This window comes from Equus caballus, chromosome 25 (assembly GCF_041296265.1).
Source record: "Equus caballus isolate H_3958 breed thoroughbred chromosome 25, TB-T2T, whole genome shotgun sequence".
NCBI classification, from domain to species: domain Eukaryota; kingdom Metazoa; phylum Chordata; class Mammalia; order Perissodactyla; family Equidae; genus Equus; species Equus caballus.
Window position 1 is genome coordinate 6,975,001 of NC_091708.1, and position 21,146 is coordinate 6,996,146.

Genomic DNA, 21,146 nt, shown 5'->3' on the forward strand with positions numbered 1-21,146 from the left:
GTCGACCAGATGTCCGCGCCGAGCGCCGCGGGGTCGCGGGGCCACGGGCTGCTCGGGCTTCTCGGAGCCCCGAGGGCTCCCTGGAGCCTGCGGACGAGCGGCGGCGAGGCCGCCGCCGGGGCCGCCGCCCTGCCGGGTCGACCAGCGGCCCGGCCCCCGGGTCCCGTGGCGCGCGGGCCGACCAGATGTCCGCGCCGAGCGCCGCGTGACTGCGGGTCGCTCGGGCTTCTCGCAGTCCCGAGGGTTCCGCGGGCACGTAGCTGCGAGACCCGGGCGGCTGCCCTCCGCCCGGCTCACGGGGGCGGTCGTGTCCATCAGCTGGTCGTGCGGAAATCCCGTGGTTGGCCTCCCTCCCTCCCTCCCTCCCTCCCTCCCTCCCTCCCTCGTCCAGCCGCACGTTTGCGGGGTTCGTGCGACTGGGATGAAATAGACCTTCCTTCCAAAGGACAATCGGAGATCATCCATCATACCTCTCGAGTCCCCAAAAGCCAAGAAACACGCCAACCAAAACGCTTTTATTATGCCAACCGTTCCCGTTTTCATTCCTATCGTTTAGGGAGGTTTGGTGGCAGCAGCGGCCGAAAGCAAAAGGAAACCCGAGGAAAGCGGCTCCACCCACCAGGGCTGTGTCTCATCCGTGCCGACGCAGGAGGGACGGGCTTCGTTCGTTCGTTCGCTGCGGCCCAAATTCCCGGGCCGCCCGAGGACCGCTCGCACCGGCCCGAGGGAGGGAGCCCCGGCAGGCAGGACGCCTCCGGTGAAATGGCCAAGTCGACCGCGCGACCCACAACCCGCCCGACTGGGGGCGAGAAGGCGCATGGAGGAGGACTCCGTCCCCTAGTCGGCAGGCGGCCCTGGGACAGGGACGTTCGCCAAAACCTCCCCAAGGCCGCTTTCCGTGACCGAGTCGGCCTCCCCGCCTGTACTCGTCCCGGCCCGAGAAACGAGACGCGGGGTGGATCGGGACCAGGCCACGCACCAGGCCGGCCGGCGCTGCATCCTCCCTCCCCCGACCTGACCTGACCTGACCTGACCTGGACGAACGCCTCCCCATCGCCCGCCCCCGCGAGGCTGATCCGTCCGGCCGGTGAGGAGGCCGCTTGTCGGGCGCCACCGGCTGCCCGGCATCCTCTTATATAGTGTTCGAGGAGGTCGACCAGGTGGCCCGGCCGGGATGGGGGTGGGGGTGGGGTGCGGGGGGTGGTGTCCCGGGCGGCGGGGGGCGGGGGGGTAGGAGTGGAGAGGGAAAGGTGGGCGGGGCGAATGCCGGGGGCGGGGGTCGGCGCGGGGCGGGGCGGGGCGGGAGTTGGGGATGGGGGAGGGGCGGGAGGCCGTCTGGACATGGAGGGTCGGAAGAGCGGTGGTGACAATGATTTTCATTATCATTTAGAAAGAAGAACGTGGACTTCTTTAGAGGAGTCCTTTGAATAGCTTCTCCATTTAGTTAACATGCATCCAAATGGAGGTCGGGAAACTTGGGTCCTGTTAACATATGGATGGAAGTGGAAAGAACTATCGCGATGACCGTCCTTGTGTTTCTTTTATTTTTTCTTCCTTCCTTCTCCCCAAAGCCGCCCCCCCCCCCCCCCCGCCCCGCCCCGCCCCGCCCCGCCCCGTCCCGTCCCGTCCCGTCCATCCATAGTTGTAGGTTCCAGTGGTAGGTCTTTCGGGTTTCTGCTATGTGGGCTTGAAGGGCGATGCTGGGTCTGGGGCTGCGCCCAGGATCCGAACCGGTGAAAACCTGGGCCGTCGAAGCCGGGGGTCGGGGTGGGGGCGCGTACTTGACCGCTCATCCACGGGCTCGGCCCCCGGCCCTTGTTTTCTAGGGAGAGAGACAGAGAGACCCGATCCATTTTCTCTTGGCCTCTAAAGCGTGTGTGTGGTCGAAAGGCGACGGAGAGAGGGGTTCTGGTCCAGAAAGCCCCGACCGCGCCGCCACGGGGATCGGTCGGTCCCGCCCGAACCGTCCGAGTCGGAAAGGAACGGACAGCTTTCCTCCTTTGGGCCCCTGACTTGGGACCAACAGGGGAAGAGAAACAGGCCTCTCTCCCTCACACCCTGGCCCCTTCCCCCAGGACGCCCTCCTTCTAGTCAGCCCGCCTCTGGCTTTTCCACACGCCGACGACCGCTCGTCGGCATGGACCCACCTTCCTTGGGGGACACCACCACACGACTCTCCCACTCGTCTGCCTGCCTTTCGTTGGCGTCGCTGCCAAAGGCGAGGGGTAGGGGTGGCGGTGGCAGGGACGGCAGGGGCCCAGCGGCTCTCTGGAGGGTGAGGAAGTCTTGCTGGTTCTCCTAGGTCGGTGATCTTTCTCGATCTCCACACACATTCTTCGTTTGGGGAGCCAAGAGACGCCCTCTGAGGAATCCCTATGGCCAGGGTCGATCACTTACTCGCTCACTGCCTCGGCCTCGGCCTCGGCCTCTGTCCATCTTGTCTCTCTCCCTCCCTCCCTCCCTCCCTCCCTCCCTCCCTCCCTCCCTCCCTCGTCGGTCTCTGTGTGTGGACGTCTAGGTGGAGGCGAGGCAGGGAGGCCATCCACCCACCCACCCACCTCGTGGTTTACCACACGCTCTACACGGAGGTAGAATTCCCATCCCACCGAATCCATCCTTTCCACGGGGCACAAGCCAGTGGCCTTCGGGAGTCTCTCTCCCCAAGGTGGCGCATCCGTCACGGCTATCTATTTCCAGAAGGTTTCCGTTTCCATCCCCTCCCTCCGAAAGAAAAAACGGCCCCACTCCCGGATCTGCCTCACCACGACCACCACCACCACCACCACCACCGCCGCCGCCACCGCCGCCGCCGCCGCCGCCGCCGCCGCCGCCGCCGCCGCCATCTGCTGTCGCCCTCTAGGGTTGGACCGTTCTAGCTCTCTCCTCTGTGTGGAATCGCAACGTAGGTCGCCTTGGATGTCTGGCACCTCTCACTTAGCAGAAGGTTTTGGAGGCTCAGGCTGGGCCACGCTTTGGCCCGGGTCAGTGTTCCGTTCCTCCGGACGGCTTCCTCGTTTTCCACGAGAAGGAGCCGTGAAGACGGAAAGGAAGGGCGGATGGATGGCTTCTCCCGTGCTACCGAGTCCCTCTCCCCTTTTCCCCAAAGCGTGAGGGGCGGTCGACAGGATCGTCTCTGATGACAAAAGTCAGAGGCACCCCGGGTCAGACACCGTGCGAGGCGTTGGTGTGTTCTCGAGACGAGAACACGTCCCCGTCAGCGTTTCCTGTCGTTCTCGTTCCGAAAGGATTCACGCGCCACCCCGTCTCCCTCAAGGTCTTAGGGCTGTCGTGCTCCGCAGCCGTCACGTGTCGTGGATCCTGGGCACCACCACGCCACCCCGCCCCCGCCCCCCCGCCATAGCTGTCGATCGCTATGTGGCACGCCTACGTTTGCCCAAAAGGGCAGTCCGATGGACAGCGTGGGTGCTTTTCCCAGCAGGCAGGCAGGTGAGAGTCACCCCTCTAGAAGGTTTCCAAGCCCCGTTCCATTCTCAGAGGCAGCTCCTTTGGCCATCAAGGAGGCAGGCGATGGGGGTGGGGGTGGGGATGGGGATGGGGCCGGGGCCTCTGTCCCTCTGTCGCGGTAGAAATGATTGGGAAAGGAGGGACGATGGGCGTAGGTCAACCATCCTGGGCGGTGGTGCTTTGGGAGCTTTTTCTAGAAGAAGGAGCGAACGGCCTTCCCTGGGAAGGGAGGAAACCAGAGGAGGTCCCCCTCAGACCGACCTGGCACGAGAAGGACACTCTCTCTCTCTCTCCCTTTTCTTCCTGACTTGAAATCAGGAGACAAAACTCCCCTGCCAAAGGGGCCCTCCCGAAACGGGGAGTGAGGAAGACCTCCTTCTCTTCACGGCTGAAGTTCTCCCTGCCTTTCCTGGACGGGAAGGATAGCACCTACGCCCGCTGCCGTCGGCGACTTTTAGTCCGCCTGGAGAGGAAGAAATTCTTTCCCGTGGCCGAACCCTGGCGGTTCGTTCGTGCTGCAGAGGACGTGGCCCTCTCTGACACACCCAGGAACCTCCTCGCTCCGGGTCGCTCCGGGTCGAGGAGAGGGAGTTCTGTTCTGTGGATTAGAATGGTGCTTAAAAAGGGACATCGCTTACAAAGGGTCCTCGTCCCCCTTCCTAAACGGACGGCTCGGCTCGGAGGCGTGAGATACGTTTCGCATCCTCCTCGTCGTCTTCACTCAAAGTTTTATTGGAGTTTTGAAGATTTTATTTTTTGTCTTTCCTTTTTCTCCCCAAAGCCCCCCCGGTACATAGTTGTGTGTTCTTCGTTGTGGGTCCTTCTAGCGGTGGTATGTGGGACGCCGCCTCAGCGTGGTTTGATGAGCAGTGCCGTGTCCGCGCCCGGGATCCGAACCGACGAAACACTGGGCCGCCTGCAGCGGAGCGCGCGAACTTAACCACTCGGCCACGGGGCCAGCCCCTTACTGGATTTTTAAAACAACTCCGGGGGCCGGCCCGGTGGCGCGGCGGTGAAGTTCGCACGTTCCGCTCCGCCGGCCCCGGGTTCGCCGGTCCGGATCCCGGGCGCAGGACCCGGCACCGCTTGGCGAGACACGCTGTGGCAGGCGTCCCACCTGGAAAGTAGAGGGGGATGGGCACGGATGTCAGCTCAGGGCCAGTCTTCCTCGGCCGACAGAGGAGGATTGGCGGCAGATGTTCGCTCAGGGCTCATCTTCCTCAAAAATAAAATAATAAATCGATTCGATAAAATATCAAATAACACAACCGCGGGATCACGACTTAGAGTCACCATTGGCCCGATGATGCCACTCCCCACCCCCCCCACCCCCCTACCCCCCACCATTTGGAGGTGCCGTCAGTGGGATTCGTTCCTGTTTGTCCATCTTTCTTCCTCTTTTTTTTTTTTTTTTTAAAGACCGGCACCCGAGCTCATTGCCAATCTTATCTTTTCTTTTTATTCCTCCTCCTTCTTCTTCTTCTCCCCAGAGCACCCCAGTACCTAGTTGTATATTCTCTTTGAGGGTCCCTCTGGTTCTGCCGTGTGGGACGCCACCTCAGCGTGGCTTGATGAGCGGTACTGTGTCCGAGCCCAGGATCCGAACCTTTGAAGCCCCGGGCCGCTGAAGCGGAGCGTGCAAACTCAACCGCTCGGCCATGGGGTCAGCCCCTTCCTTCGGAGGAGGAGGAGAAGGGGGGGGGAGGAGGAGGAGGAGGAGGAGGAGGCAGGCGCTGTGTGAAGTCACCAGTGAGTCTGTGGAAAGAGACGGAGGATTTCCCATGGGAAGCTGGGGCGGGGGACACGGACCAATGTCGTGCGAACTTGAAGGTGAATGATCAAAAAACCCACACACGCCTAGAGCAGCGGGTTGCCAGTTAGGAGTTTGCTTGCCGGGCCCATAACGCAGGGCTCATCGATGAGCCAAACCGTCCGTGATCCTCAAGCAGTCTAGTAGGGTTAGAGAAAGGAGGGGGGCACTCTTTCTGCCCCAGACGAGGCGAGTTTCTCAGACAGCCACCCTGCCCCAACATCTTCCCTCCCTGCCTCCCGGCCCTTGGCGGACTGCGGCCTAAGGGTGGGGGAATTGAAGAAAGCCGTTCAATGGAAAAGAGCCCGAGGCCATGGGAGAGAGCTTCCTGCACTTGAATGAAGCCCTGACACCAGGCCCGTCGGAATGAATGGGCCTGACCTCCCCTCCCCCCCCCTCCCCCCTCCCAGGCTGGCGAGTCCCACCGACTCGACTCGGCAGTGGAAGGCTAGGGGTTTCCTCCGAAATGGTGAACCGGCCCCCTTGTCCACAGGAAAACCACACACGGCTACAGCCTAGGCAGGATCTCGGGCCAAGTCGTCAGGGTGGCAAGATGATGGTGGATGAGAGGAAACTTGTTCTGGGACCGCCCCGCCCCCCCCCATCGCCTCTCTGGCTGAGAAGAGGGCTGGGGAGCGGTGAGGGTCAGGGGGAGAGTGGGGGCGGGGCCGGGACAGGGACCACCGGGCAGTAGGACGGGAGTAGCCCTGAGGCCTGCCTGCCTGCCTGCCTGCCTGCCTGCCTGCCTGCTTCCTTCCCTGCCGGCGCAGGGCTGAGAGAGGCACGGGGCACGCTGGCTCCTGCCCCTTCACTCATTCGGGAAGCCTTCTGTTGTTGCTCCTGAGGTGCCGGCTGCGGTGACAGACAGAGCAAAACTCCTCTCTCTGTCTATTTCTTCAAAGGCCCGAGTCTGAGCTACGACAGATTCCCCTGTGGCTCGACCCGCAACCTCCCATCCTGCCAGACCAGACCCCTTGTCCAAAAACCTCCACTGGAGGAGCTCTTTCACCTGACCCGGAAAGGAAACACCAGCCCTGCCTCAGCCTCACACCCACCACCACCACCACCATCACAACCATCCCCCCCCCCCGCCCCACTCTCCTCCGGACCCAGATACCTAACAGAGAGAACAAAAATCCAAAAATCCTGCTGCTCTCCTTCTACCGCCCCCACTTTAGAAGAGTCGGTCTCCCCCGAACACCTCAGACTCTGTGACTTCCCGCGGCCTCCCTTTCCCCGTCCCCATGCTCTCCCCGGACGGGCCCCATCTTACACTCGAACGACAGCTCCACCGCTCGGGGCAGCTAGACACGATGTCCCAAAGTGGCCCAGACGGTAGCCTGGTCGATTCCAAAGGACCCACACACGCAGTCGGCCATAAACGTGGTGTGGAGATCGTGGACGTTCGCGGGCCTCTGATGAAATCGCTGCTCCGGGGACCCCGGCGTCTAGGACCCGTCTTCTCCATGTTCTTCACACCGTTGCTCCTGGGCCGGTTATTCTCTTCCCTCTCGCTGACCTTAACGTTTTGTCTCTGCCATTGAATTTGTTTTTTAAAGATTTTATTTTTTCCTTTTTCTCCCCAAAGCCCCCCGGTACATAGTTGTGTATTCTTCGTTGTGGGTTCTTCTAGTTGTGGCATGTGGGACGCTGCCTCAGCGTGGTCTGATGAACAGTGCCATGTCCGCGCCCAGGATTCGAACCCACGAAACACTGGGCCGCCTGCAGCGGAGCGCGCGAACTTAACCACTCGGCCACGGGGCCAGCCCCCTCTGCCATTGAATTTTGACTGTGCGAATGTGACTTGCCGCTGTAGGGCTGCGTGGATCTCTCAGGCATCCTGCTGTGCCATGCGGGGGGGAATCCTTGGTGGGTGGGTCGATAGACGTCCCTTTGGTTGTCCCCTGGAGGGGAGAGACAGAGGGGACGACTCAATCCACCACGAACGCTGATGTCGCTCCGATAAACCTGTAGCGGTGATTCTAGTTTATGGCCCGTGTCCTGAAAAGAACTTCCCGAAGGGCCAGCCCGGCGGCACAGCAGTTAAGTTCGCACGTTCCGTTTTGTCGGCCAGGGGTTCGCCGGTTCGGATCCGGGGTGCGGACGTGGCGCCGCTTGGTGAGCCATGCTGTGGTCGGCGTCCCGCCTATCAACGGGAGGAGGATGGGCACGGATGTTAGCTCGGGACCACTCTCCCGGGGCAAAAAGAGGAGAATTGGCAGCAGGTGTCAGCTCGGGGCTCGTCTTCCTCGAAAAATAAATTAATTAAATAAATAGAAACAACTTCCCAAACCTCTCTGATAACTTGAAGCTTTGAAGTTTTGCGAGGTGAAATCAGGTGATAAAAAAGTCCACGGACGGGGGCAGCCCCGTGGCCGAGTGGTTAAGTTCACACGCTCCCCTTCGGCGGCCCAGGGTTTTGCCCGTTCAGATCCCGGGCACGGACACGGCACCGCTCGTCGGGCCGTGTGGAGGCGGCGTCCCGCATGCCACCACTAGAACGGCCCTCAACTAAGATAGACAACTATGTCATGGGGGGGATTTGGGGAGAAAAATCGGGAGGGGGGGAAAAAAACAAAAACGGAAGATTGGCAAGAGTCGTTAGCTCGGGTGCCAAACTTAAGACAAAAACAATTTCCCTGACGATGTAGATCATTTCCGAGTAAGATAGAACCTGAGACGTGAGTGGCTAAATAGAACTTTATCTACTTTGGGTTTGTGAGGATACGGAAACGAAAAGACGTTTGGGTCTATCGAGGAACACGTCTCGTGCTTTATTAAAAGCTTTGACAGGGGACGGCGGCCCGGCGGCATAGTGGTTAAGCTCCTGCACTCAGCTTCGGCAGCCTGGGGTCCTCGGGTTCAGATCCCGGGCGTGGACCTCCACCGCTCCTCACACCGGGCTGTGGTGGCATCCCGTCCGCAAGATCAAGGAAGTGGGGCGCAGGTGTTACCTCGGGCCCGCTCTCCCTCAAGCAGAAAGAAGAGGAAGATTTTCAACAGGCGTCAGCTCTGTGAGGGCCGATCTTCCTCACCCAAACACTAAAGTGAGATGAAATCAAATAAAGCGAAGGAAGAGATAAACCTATGAAATCCCATGTTTCTAAAAGTGGCCAAGTGTTTAGAAATTGGCCAAGCGACAGACTGCTCATGGGAAGGACAGTTCCTAATTGCTGACTTCTTAGTTTTCACCAAAATTAAGGTTCGTGAGGGTTAAAAATTCTACTTAACGAATGCGATGAAAGCCACTAGGCCGGCCCAGTGGCGCGCTGGTTAAGTGTGCCTGTTCCACTTCGCCGGCCCGGGGTTCGCCGGTTCGGATCCCGGGGGTGGACGTGGCACCGCTGGGCGAGCCACGTGGTGGTAGGCGTCCCACATATGAAGTAGAGGAAGATGGGCACGGAGGTTAGCTCAGGGCCAGCCTTCCTCGGCAAAAAGAGGAGGATTGGCAGCAGTTAGCTCAGGGCTCATCGTCCTCAAAACAAAACAACACAAAACAAAACAAAAAGCCACTAAAAGTGAATATGGGAAACATCTTTGTGTTCAAGGAAAGTGAGATGGCTGCCTTCAGGCAAGAGGGCATAAAAAGTAAAGATCGTTTTGTCTGTGAAAAGGTGATCACGGGGAAAAAAATCTGAGAAAAAGGTCTGTTCGTGGTCAAGTGGCCTAAAATTGGAACGAGTGGACAGATAGAAATGGCGAGCGATAGGATCTATTGGAGTCTATGAGGAAGCCATTGGGTGTCGGCCTAATTCGGCCTGACAGTGTTTTTCCAAAAGGGCCTGACGTGGCCGTCGAGCACGCATCGCATCGTAGATCTGCTTTAAACATTTCCTACGGCAAGAACCAATGCCCTTAAGGGAAAGGAGCAGCTTCCCCGTGCTCGGGCCTTTCCTTAAGGAGAGGCATCTTTCCTTAGGCTAGGAACGGATGGTTGCGCTCACCTTTGACCATCCGGCTCACCTGTGACCACCCAGGCCCAGACAACAGACCTGCCACCCAGCAGTGTCTGTCGATCGCTGTGCTGACAGAGCAGTGTCGCGACTATCGTCCAAGGGACCTTTCGATCCTATGTGAAACGTCCTCTCTGGGGGTCTAGAAGCACTCTGTACACCCCACTTCCCGGGCGCCCTTTCTTCCTTCAGGAAGAAAGGCCCCGGGCCACAGTCCTTACATCTTAGGTCAGAATAAACTCACCCCGATTTTCACGGATAGATTGGTTCCGGATTATTTCCATCGACAGAATGGAATCAAGTCAATGAGTTTCAAGATCGGAGGGAAGCTGATGCAAAATCAGAATTGGTTTTTCTCGCTCTCGAAAGGATACTTTTCTCTAACTTCTAGTCTCCTCCTGATAAAGACATTGGAAAAGGTTTCTCTTGACCTCTGAGGGAATCGACACCAAAGACAGAGATCCTCCATTTTGTCAGAATGATTTCCTAGGCCTCTAACGGAGGAGGCCTCCCTCGGACGGGAGCTCAGCTTTTGTTTTGCAACAGTTTTCCTCTCTCTGCTTGCCTTTAACATCTCCTTTCCCGTTCTTCTTTTTTGGAAGGGAAATACGTGCACCGCTGGGGGGGGGGGGGGAAGAATTTTCTAAATGACCAAAGAAGATCTACGACTGTTGTTATTTTGGTTTCACGGAGCAGTTCCACGTCCACATTTACCCCATTTTAAACACCCACACACACTCACAGCACGGCGCTGTGAGGATGTCCCGGGGAACTCGATTTGTGGAGGGAATGGCTGTGAGGTCTCTGCCCCCAACCCGCACCATTTGGGTGCTTCTGCTTGTTGATGAGGACGGGAAGCCCTGCTGAAATCCATATTCTTATCACCACACGTGAATCTGCACCCATGCTCCCCCCGTGTGTCGTCTTTGGGCTTTGCTGTGGCCCCGTGCGGAGGGAGACCCGTTTTGTCTTGTAAACTTTTCAGCGGCCAAGCGGCTCGGTCCTTTCCTCTACGACTTGTGGGCTCTGTCTGTCCGTCTGCCTTAGAAAGACCCTCTGGGCCGGAAGTGACAGGCTGCACACAATTCCTGACAGACTGCGGACAATTCCTCCGTCGTCACGGTCCTTCTCTGATGACGTGCGTGGTTTCGGTTTGACAGCGACCCCCACCCCCCACCCCGCCCTGATTTTCTAAGTCCTCCCGGGACCCGGGAAGTGCTCGGGCCGCTCCGGGAATCGGGGGCCGGCAGCCCCGGCCTGCCCCGTGGCATCTCCGAGGACTTTTCCACCCTCTGTCCGCGTCAGCCAGCCGGCAGCCCCGGCCCGGCCCAGGAGTCACGTGGGGAGTCTGTCCCCTTCCTGGCAAGCCCACCCACCCCACCCCCCTCCCCGCCGATTTTCCAAGACCTCCTTCTGCGCCCAGGGTTGCCCTGTGCTGCCTGGGAGCTCCGAGGTGGACACCCTGGGGCCTGGCGTGGTGACCTCCCGGCCGCCCCAAGCGGGCCCAGAGAGAAAGAGAGAGAGAGACAGAGTCAGAGACAGAGAGACAGAGAGACAGAGACAGAGGTAGACAGAGAGAGACCTGACCCGGCGGTGGGCTCAGGCTGTGCACTCTCGCTGGCCGGTGACCCGGTTCCCTCCCGCTGACCCCTCCGCGCCGGTTGTTGGGCGCCATCTGGCGGCCGCTTTTACAGAGTGGCCCTCCTCCGGAGCCCCGGCGACATGAGCAAGGGATGGGACTTGCAGGACGTCTGTGTGGTTTCCAGTGTGGGTCTGTGTGGAACAGAGCTGCTAAGAACATTCATGCCCCGGATTCTGTGTGAATGAACAGGAACGTGGCCGCAGCCCCCACCCCGCCCCCCGCCCCAGCCCCCGGGAGTGGCGGGAGTGGGGCCCTCCAGACCACCCTCGGGTTGGATGCCTCCCTCCCTGGAAGGACTCACGGGACTCCACAAAAGCTGACTTCCTGGAGGTCCAGCGGAGACCCCCAAGGCCCAAGGCCCCCCCCCACCACCACCACAGATCACTGTGGAAGCCTTAACGACCCAAGGCTCCAGCTACATACAGACGCTCTTAGGAGGCAAGATACACCAAGGGCTTATGTAGGTTGCCACTTTCGGTGGTTGTTTCCGCGGCGTGTGAGTTTTGGAACCCGCCACGCCATTTTTCACAGAGGCCATACCGTTTCCCTTCACCACCAGTGAGGCGTGAGTGACTGACTTGGCTTCTCCGCGACCTCACTAGCAGTTTGATCCTGTTCCTGTATTTGGAAGAAGCCAGTCTCACCCGTGTGTCCCCACAATGTCTCCCTCTAATTTTCTCACTTGCTTTTCCAGGGAACAGCTCACATCTTTTCATGCGCTCATTGGTCATCCATGCGTACCTCCTCCTCCCCAGGTGAAAGTGCCTGCTCTGTCTATTGGCCTTCCATTGTATTTGTATTTTTCAGTGTTGATTTCCCCCGGGTCTCCACTCCATTGTGGGGTTTTTTGTTGTTGTTGTTGTTTTTTTTTCTGCTTAAAGATTGCCACCTGAGCTAAGCCTCTGTTTCCCATCTTTGTCAGTTTCAGAGGGTAGATTTCTCAGTCTTGCTCTTTCCCAAGTTCTGCACGCCCTTGTGTGTGTGTGTGTTTTTTTTGTTTTTTGCTCAAATATTGAACCTAAGCTAGCATCTGTTGCCCATCTTCGTCAGTTTGAGAGGGTAGGTTTCTCAGTGTTGCTTTTTCCCCAGGTCTCCAAGTCCCTCAGTGTGTGTGTGTGAGTGTGTGTGTTTTCTTTGCAAGATTGGCACTTGAGCTAACGTGTGTTGCCCATCTTTGTCAGTTTCAGAGGCTAGATTTTTCAGTATCGCTCTTTCCCAAGGTCTCTACTCCCTTGCTCTTTTCTTTTTTTTTTTTTGGCTTAAAGATTGTCACCTGAGCTAGGCTCTGTTGCCCTGCTTCCTCCGTTTCAGAGGGTACCTTTTTTCATGGTTGCTTTTTCACCGGGTCTCCTCGCCATTGTATTTTTTTATTTTTTATTATTTTTGCTTAACGATTGCCACCTGAGCTAGCCTCTGTTGCCCATCTTCTTCAGTTTCAGATGGTAGATTTCTCAGTGTTGCTTTTTCGCAAGCTCTCCACGCCCTGGTGTCTTTTTATTTTCTGCTTAAAGGTTGCAACCTGAGCTAGCCTCTGTTACCCATGTTCCTCAGTTTCAGAGGGTAGATTTCTCCGTGCTGCTTTTCCCCCAGGTCTCCACGCCCCTGTGTGTTTCTTTTGCTTAACGATTGCCACCTGAGCTAGCCTCTGTTGCCCATGTTCGTCAGTTTCAGAGGGTGGATTTCTCCGTGCTGCTTTTTACCCGGGTCTCCACGCCCTTGTGTGTTTCTTTTGCTTAACGATTGCCACCTGAGCTAAGCCTCTGTTTCCCATCTTTGTCAGTTTCAGAGGTTAGATTTCTCAGTCTTGCTCTTTCCCAAGTTCCGCACGCCCTTGTGTGTGTGTGTTTTTTTTTTTTTGCTCAAATATTGAACCTAAGCTAGCGTCTGTTGCCCATCTTCGTCAGTTTGAGAGGGTAGAATTCTCAGTGTTGCTTTTTCCCCAGGCCTCCACGCCCTTAGTTTTCCTTTTGCTTAAAGATTGCCACCTGAGCTAGCCTCTGTTGCGCTTCTTTCTCAGTTTCCTCTCAGAAGTGCCAGAAGCATGTGCCGGACAGGCCGGAACCATCTCCCGGACAGACCGGAACCACAGGAAACACTCGCCGGAACCACCTGCTTGACTCACCGGTCCCACCTGCCGGACACGCCAAAATCACCTGCCCTCTACACCAGAATTACATGGCGGACAAGTTGGAATCACATGAAAGGCATGCCGACACAACCTCTCAGACGTGGAGAACCTCGTGCCGGACACCCCAGAACCACCTGTAGGACACACCGGAACCACCTGCCGGACACGCCGGAACCACTGGATCGACTCAACAGAACCACCGCCGGACATGCAAAATCACCTGCCGGCTACGCCAGAAACACTTGGCGAACACTCCGGAATCACCTGCCGGGCATGCCGGAACCACCTCTCAGACATGTCAGAACCACATGCCAATGACACCAGAAGCACCTGCCGAGCACGCCGGAACCACCTGCTCGACTCGCCAGAACCACCTGCCGGACCCGCCAAAATCACCTGCCGGCTACGCCACAACCAGCTGGTGAACACTTTGGAATCACCTGCCGGGCTTGCTGGAACCACCTGCCGGTCACGCCAACATTACCGGCCAGCTACGCCAGAACCACTTGGTGGACATTCCGGAAACGCCTGTCTGTCCGGCCGGAACCACCTCTCAGACGTGCCATAACCATGTGCCTGAGATGCCGGAATCACACTCCAAACAGACCGAGACCACCTGCCAGACACGCGTGAACCACCTGTCGAGCACCCCGGAACCACCTGCTTGACTCACCGGAACCACCTGCCTGACACGCCAAAATCACCTGCCAGCTACGCCACAACCAGTTGGTGAACACTTCGGAATCACCTGCAGCGCTTGCTGGAACCACCTGCTGGTCACGCCAAAATCACCAGCCGGGTACGCCAGAATCACCTGGCGGACACTCCGGAATCACCTGCCGCGCATGCCGGAAGCACCTCTCAGACGTGCTGGAAGCACTTGCCGGACACGCCGGAAACACATACCGGACAGACTGGAACCATCTGCCAGACATGCCGGAACCACCTGCCGAGCACGCTGGAGCCACCTGCTCGATTTGCCGGAACTACCTGCCAGACAGGCCAAAATCAACAGCTGGCTATGCTAGAACCACCTGGCGGACAGTCCGGAATCACCTGCCGCACATGCCGGAACCACCTGCCGGACGTGCCCCAACCACCGGCTCGACCCGCCGGAACCACCGCCGGACATGCAAAATCACCTGCCGGCTATGCCAGAACCACTTGGCGAACACTCCGGAATCACCTGATGGGCATGCCGGAACCACCTCTCAGACATGCCAGAAACACGTGCCAATGACACCGGAAGCACCTGCCGAGCACGCCGGAACCACCTGCTCGAGTCGCAGGACACTCATGCCGGACACGCCAAAAGGAACTGCCGGCTACACCAGAACCACTTACACGACTCTCCAGAATCACCTGCCTGGCATGACAGAACCACCACTCAGAAGTGCCAGAAGCACGTGCCCGACATGCCGGAACGACCTATCAGACAGTACGGAACCACCTGCCAGACATGCCCAAATCACCTGCGGGCTACGCCAGAACCACTTGGCGGACACTCTGGAATCACCTGCCGGGCATGCGGGAACCACCTCTCAGACACGCCGGTACCACCTGCCAAACACACCACAGCCACCTGCTCGACTCGCCGTAACCACCTGCTGGACAGACTGGAATCACCTTTTGGACATGCCGGAACCACCTGTGAGCTGTGCCAGAAACACGTGCCAGAGACGCCGGAAGCACCTGCCGAGCACGTCGGAACCACCTGCTCAACTCGCCTGAACAAGCTGCCGGACATGCCAAAATCACCTGCCGGCTACGCCAAAACCACTTGGTGGACTCTCTGGAATCACCTGCCGGGCGTGATAGAACCACCTCTCAGACGTGCCGAAACCACGTGCCAGACACGCCAGAACCACCTGCCGGACCTGCCTGAACCAACTGTCGAGCACGCCAGAACCACATGCTCGACTCGCTGCAACCACATGGCGGACATGGCAAAATCACCTGCCGGCTACGCCAGAACCACATGGGGGACACTCCAGAATCTCATGCCAGGCATGCCAGCACAACCTCTCAGTAGTTCCAGAAGCATGTGCCAGACAGGCCGGAACCATCTCCCGGACATACCGGAACCACAGGAAACACTTGCTGGAACACCCGGCTTGACTCACCGGTCCCACCTGCCAGACACGCCAAAATCACCTGCCCTCTACACCAGAATTACTTGGCGGAAAAGTCGGAATCTTGTGAAGGGCATGCCGACACAACCTCTCAGACGTGCCAGAACCTCGTGCCGGACACCCCAGAACCACTTGCCGGACAGACCGGAACCACCTGACGGACATGCCGGAGCCACCGGCTCGACTCACTGGAACCACCGCCGGACATGCAAAATCAACTGCCGGCTACGCCAGAACCACTTGGCGAACACTCCGGAATCACCTGCTGGGCATGCCGGAACCACCACTCAGACATGCCTGAACCACATGCCAATGACACCAGAAGCACCTGCCGAGCACGCCGGAACCACTTGCTCGACTCGCCAGAACCACCTGCTGGACATGCAAAAATCACCTGCCGGTTACGCCAGAATCACTTGGTGGACTCTCCGGGATCACTGGCCGGGCATGCCAGAACCACCTCTGAGACGTACCAGAACCACGTGCCAGACATGCCGGAACCAGATCCCGGACAGACCGGAACCACCTGCCGGACCTGCCTGAACCAACTGTTGAGCACGCCGGAGCCACCTGCCTGACACACCGGAACCACCTGCCTGAGAGGCCAAAATCAACAGCTGGCTATGTGGGAACCACATGGCGGACTGTCCGGAATTACCTGCCGGGCATGCAGGAGCCACCTCTCACACGTAACAGAACCGTGTGCCGGACACGCTGGAACCACGTCCTGGACAAACTGGAACCACCTGCCGGACACGCCTGGACCACCTGCCGAGCATGCCGGGACCACCTGTTCGACTCGCATGACCCACGTGCAGGACATGGCAAAATGAACTGCCGGCTACACCAGAACCACTTACACGACACTCCGGAATCATCTGCCTGGCATGCCAGAACCACCTCTCAGACGTGCCAGAAGCACGTGCCGGACATGCCGGAACGACCTATCAGACAGAACGGAACCACCTGCTCGACTTTCTGGAACCACCTGCATGACAGGCCAATATCAACAGCTGGCTATGCCAGAACCACCTGGGGGACAGTGCGGAATCACCTGCCAGCCATGGCGGAACCACCTCTCAGACGTACCAGAACCACGTGCCGCAGAAGCTGGAAACATGTACTGGAAGGACTGGAACCACCTGCCGGCCACGCCTGAACCACCTGCCGAGCATGACCGAACCACCTGCCAGACACGCCCAAATCACCTGCGGGCTACGCCAGAGCCACTTGGAGGACTCTCAGGGATGACCTGCCAGGCATGCCGGAACCACCTCATAGAGGTGCCAGAACCACATGCCGGAGAGACCGGAAGCAACTGCCGAGCTCGCCGGAAACACCTGCTGGACATGCCGGAACCACCTGCCTGACAGGCCAAAATCATATGCCGGCTACGCCAAAACCACTTGGTGGTCACTCCAGAATCACCTGGAGGGCATGCCGGAACCACATCATGGACAGACTGCAAACACCTGCCGGACACGCCGGAACCACCTGCCGAGTATGCCGGAACCACCTGATCCACTCCCCTGAACCACCTGCTGGACACGCCAAAATCACCACCGGATACGCCAGAACCACTTGGCAGACACTCCAGAATCACCTGCCGGTCATGCCGGAACCACCTCTCAGAGGTGCCACAACCACGTGCAGGAGAGTCCAGAAGCAACTGCCGAGCATGACGGAACCACCTGCTCGACTTGCCAGAACCACCTGCCGGACACGCCAAGATCCCCTTCCGGCTACGCCACAACCAGTTGGTGAACACGACAGAATCACCTGCCGCGCTTGCCGGAACCAACTGCCGGTCACGCCAAAATCACCTGCCATCTATGCCAGAACCACTCGGCAGACACTCCGGAACCACCTCCAGGACAGACCGGAACGACCTGCCAGACACGCCGGGACCACCTGCTTGACTTCCCAGAGGCACCCGCTGGACACGCCAAAATCACCTGCCGGCTACGCCAGAACAACTTGGCGGACAAGCCGGAATCACGTGAAGGGCATGCCGACACAACCTCTCAGACGTGCCAAAACCTCGTGCTGGACACCCCAGAACCACATGCGGTACAGACCGGAACCTGCTGGACACACGGGAAACACGGGCTCGACTCGCCGGAACCACCGCCGGACATGCAAAATCACCTGCCGGCTACGGCAGAACCACTTGGCGAACAGTCCAGAATCACCTGCCGGGCATGCCGGAACCACCTCTCAGACATGCCAGAACCACTTGCCAATGACACCGGAAGCACCTCCCGAGCACGCCAGAACCTCCTGCTCGACTCGCCAGAACCACCTGCTGGACACGCCACAACCAGTTGGTGAACACTTCGGAATCACCTGCTGGGCTTGCTGGAACCACCTGCTGGTCACGCCAACATCACCTGCCAGCTACGCCAGAACCACTTGCCGGACACTCCAGAAACACCTGTCGGGCCGGCCGGAACCACCTCTCAGAGGTTCCAGAACCAAGTGCCTGAGATGCAGGAACCACACCACGAACAGACCGAAACCACATGTCACACCCGCCTGAAACACCTGCCGAGCACGCCGGAAACACCCGCCCGACTCGCCGGAACCACCTACCTGACACACCAAAATCACCTGCCGGGTATGCCAGAACCACTTGGTGGACACTCCGGAATCATGTGCCGGACATGACAGAACCAGCTTTCAGACACACCAGAACCACGTGCCGGAGACGCCGGAAGAACCTGCTGAGCATGCCTGAGCCACCTGCTCGACCTGCCAGAAACACCTGCCGGACTCGCCAAAATCACCTGCCAGGTACGCCAGAACCACTTTGCGGACACTCCGGAATCACCTGTCGGGCATGCCGGACCCACCTCTCAGACTTGTCAGAACCATGTTCTGGACATGCCGGTACCACCTGCCGAGTGTGCTGGAACCACCTGATCCACTCCCCAGAACCACATGCTGGACATGCCAAAATCACCTGCCGGCTACGCCAGAACCACTCGGCAGACACTCCCGAATCACCTGCCGGGCATGCCGGAACCACCTCTCTGAGGTGCCAGAACCACATGCCGGACACTCCTGAATCACCTGCTGGGCATGCCGGAATCATCTCTCATACCTGCCACAACCACGTGCCGGAGAGACTGGAAGCACCTGCCGAGCTCGCCGGAACCACCTGCTGGACATGATGGAACCACCTGCCTGACAGGCCAAAATCATATGCCGGCTACGCCAAAACCTCTTGGTGGACACTCCAGAATCACCCTGCGGGCATGCTGGAGCACCTCTCGACACACCAGAAGCACGTGCCAGAGACGCCGGAAGCACCTGCTGAGCAAGCCTGAGCCAGCTACTCGACTCCCAAGAAATAACTGCCGGACACGCCAAAATCACCTGCCGGGTACGCCAGAACCACCAGGTGGATACTCCAGAATCATCTGCCGGACATGCCAGAACCAGCTCTCAGACACACCAGAACCCCGTGCCGGAGACGCCAGAAGCACCTGCTGAGCATGCCTAAGCCACCTGCTCGACTCCCAAAAACACCTGCCGGACACGCCAAAATCACCTGCCGGCTACGCCACAACAACTTGGCGGACACTCCAGAATCACCTGTTGGGCATGCCGGAACCACCTCTAAGACTTGCCAGAACCACATGCCAATGACACCAGAAGCACCTTCCGAGCACGCCAGAACCAAACTGCTCGACTTGCCAGAACCACCTGCCAGACACGCCAAAAACTCCTGCCGCCTAGGCCACAAGCAGTTGGTGAACACTTCAGAATCAGCTGCCCGGATTGCTGGAACCACCTGCCGGTCACGCCAACATCACCTGCCAGGTACGCCAGAACCACTTGGCGGAAACTCCGGAAAAACCTGTTGGGCGCACCGGAACCACCTCTCAGACTTGCCAGAACCATGTTCTGGACACGCCAGTATCACCTGCCAAGGATGCCGGAACGACCTGATCCACTCCATAGAACCAGCTGCTGGACACGACAAAATCACCTGCCGGCTACGCCAGAACCACTCGGCAGACACTCCGGAAGCGCCTCCAGGACAGACCGGAGCCACCTGCCGGACACGCCGGGACCACCTGCTTGACTCGGCAAAACCACCTGCCGGACACGCCAAAATCACCAGCCGGCTATGCCACAACCACTTGTCGGACACTCTGGAATCACCTGCCGGGCATGCTGGAACCACCTCTCAGAGGTGCCACAACCACATGCCAGAGACGGCGTAAGCACCTGCCGAGAATGCCGGAAGTTCCTGATCCACTCCACAGAACCACCTGCCGGACACGCCAAAATCACCAGCCAGCTACGCCAGAACCACTTGGCGGACCCTCCAGAATCACCAGCAGGGCATGCGAGCACAACCTCTCAGACGTGCCCAAAGCACGTGCCAGACAGGCTGGAACCATCTCCCGGACAGACCGGAACCACCTTCCGGACACGCCGCAACCACCGGCTCGACTCACTGGAACCACCACCAGACATGCAAAATCAACTGCCGGCTACGCCAGAACCACTTGGCGAACACTCCGGAATCACCTGCCGGGCATGCCGGAACCACCTCTCAGACATGCCTGAACCACATGCCAATGACACCGGAAGCACCTGCTGAGCACGCCGGAACTACCTGCTCGACTCGCCAGAACCACCTGCCGGACACGTACAAATCACCTGCCGGTTACGCCAGAATCACTTGGTGGACCCTCCGGGATCACCAGCCGGGCATGCCGGAACCACCGCTGAGATGTACCAGAACCACGTGCCAGACACTCCAGAACCACATCCTGGACAGACTGGAACCACCTGCCGTACATGCCCGAACCTCCTGCTGAGAATGCCAGAAACACCTGCTCGGCTCCGGGGAAAAACCTACAGGGAAACTGTCATAGAAATGAAGGTTAAACGGCCTTTCTTGCCAGACCTTACCTCGCCACTTTAGAACTTCTGCTTCTGCCACAATTCCACCTTGCCAACCCGGCTCAGACGAAAGGCCTACATCTTCCCCTTGAGCAATGGGGATGAGGCCCGGATGATTGTGGTTCCACATGCTGAGGAGGAGAGAGACAATAGGCTTTTAACTAACCACCAAGTGCAATGGTTGAGAGAGTGTCAGAAAGCACCAATGGCAGAAAGACCCCTTTACTCTCAGCAGTGCCCTCCATTGCTCTAGAGCAGGAAGGCACAAAGGACTGCCTCAATCCTTCAATGGGAAACAAGCCATAAACTGTCTTGCCTCCAGCTCTTTAGGAAGCTGAGAAAGAACTCGCTTTCCACAGTGCTGTTACAGCATACGAGGAAACTGTCATACAAAGGCAGCTCATACACCATTTCTTCCCAGCGCCTAACTCGCTGCTTTAGGACTTCTGATTCTGCCACAGTTCCACCTTGCCTACCAGGCTCAGACGAAATGTCTACATCTTCCCATTCAGAAAGCGGGCGGAGACCCAGATGAGTGTGCTTCCACATGCTTAGCAGGAGCAGAAAATAGGCTTTTTACAAACCGCCATTGTGCACGGGTGCAGAGAGTGTCAGAATGCACCTATGTAAGAAGGGCCCTTTGCTCTCAGCCGTGCCCTCCATTGCTGTAGAGGTGGAAGGCACAAAGCACTGCCTCCATCCTTGAATGGGAGACAAACCATAAACTGTCTTGCCTCCAGCTCTTTAGGAAGCTGAGAAAAAACTCGCTTTCAACAGTGCTGTTTCTGTGTCCTGGCAACATCTCATACAAAGGCGGCTGATATGCCATTTGTTTTCAGCGCTTAACTCGCCCATTTGGAACTTCAGCTTCTGCCACATTTCCACCTTGCCAACCCGGCTCAGACGGAATGCCTAGGTCTTACCCCTAAGCAACGGGGGTGAGGCCCAGAAGACTGTGCTTCCACATGCTTAGCAGGAGCAGACAATAGGCTTTTTACAAACCGCCATTGTGCACTGTGTCAGAGAGTGTCAGAATGCACCTATGTCAGAAAGGGCCCTTTGCTCTCAGCCGTGCCCTGCATTGCTCTAGAGGTGG

General features: G+C 58.3%; 1 long non-coding RNA gene across 1 annotated transcript; it reads right to left on the reverse strand.

The window, feature by feature from the left end:
- Positions 1-8,495: 8,495 nt before the first annotated feature.
- On the reverse strand, positions 8,496-10,362 carry LOC138920698 (uncharacterized). Its single transcript, XR_011432354.1, has 2 exons — positions 9,473-10,362; positions 8,496-8,697 (listed from the first exon to the last, which is right to left on the reverse strand). It is a non-coding gene; the product is annotated as an uncharacterized lncRNA (long non-coding RNA).
- Between the last annotated feature and the right edge of the window lie 10,784 nt (positions 10,363-21,146).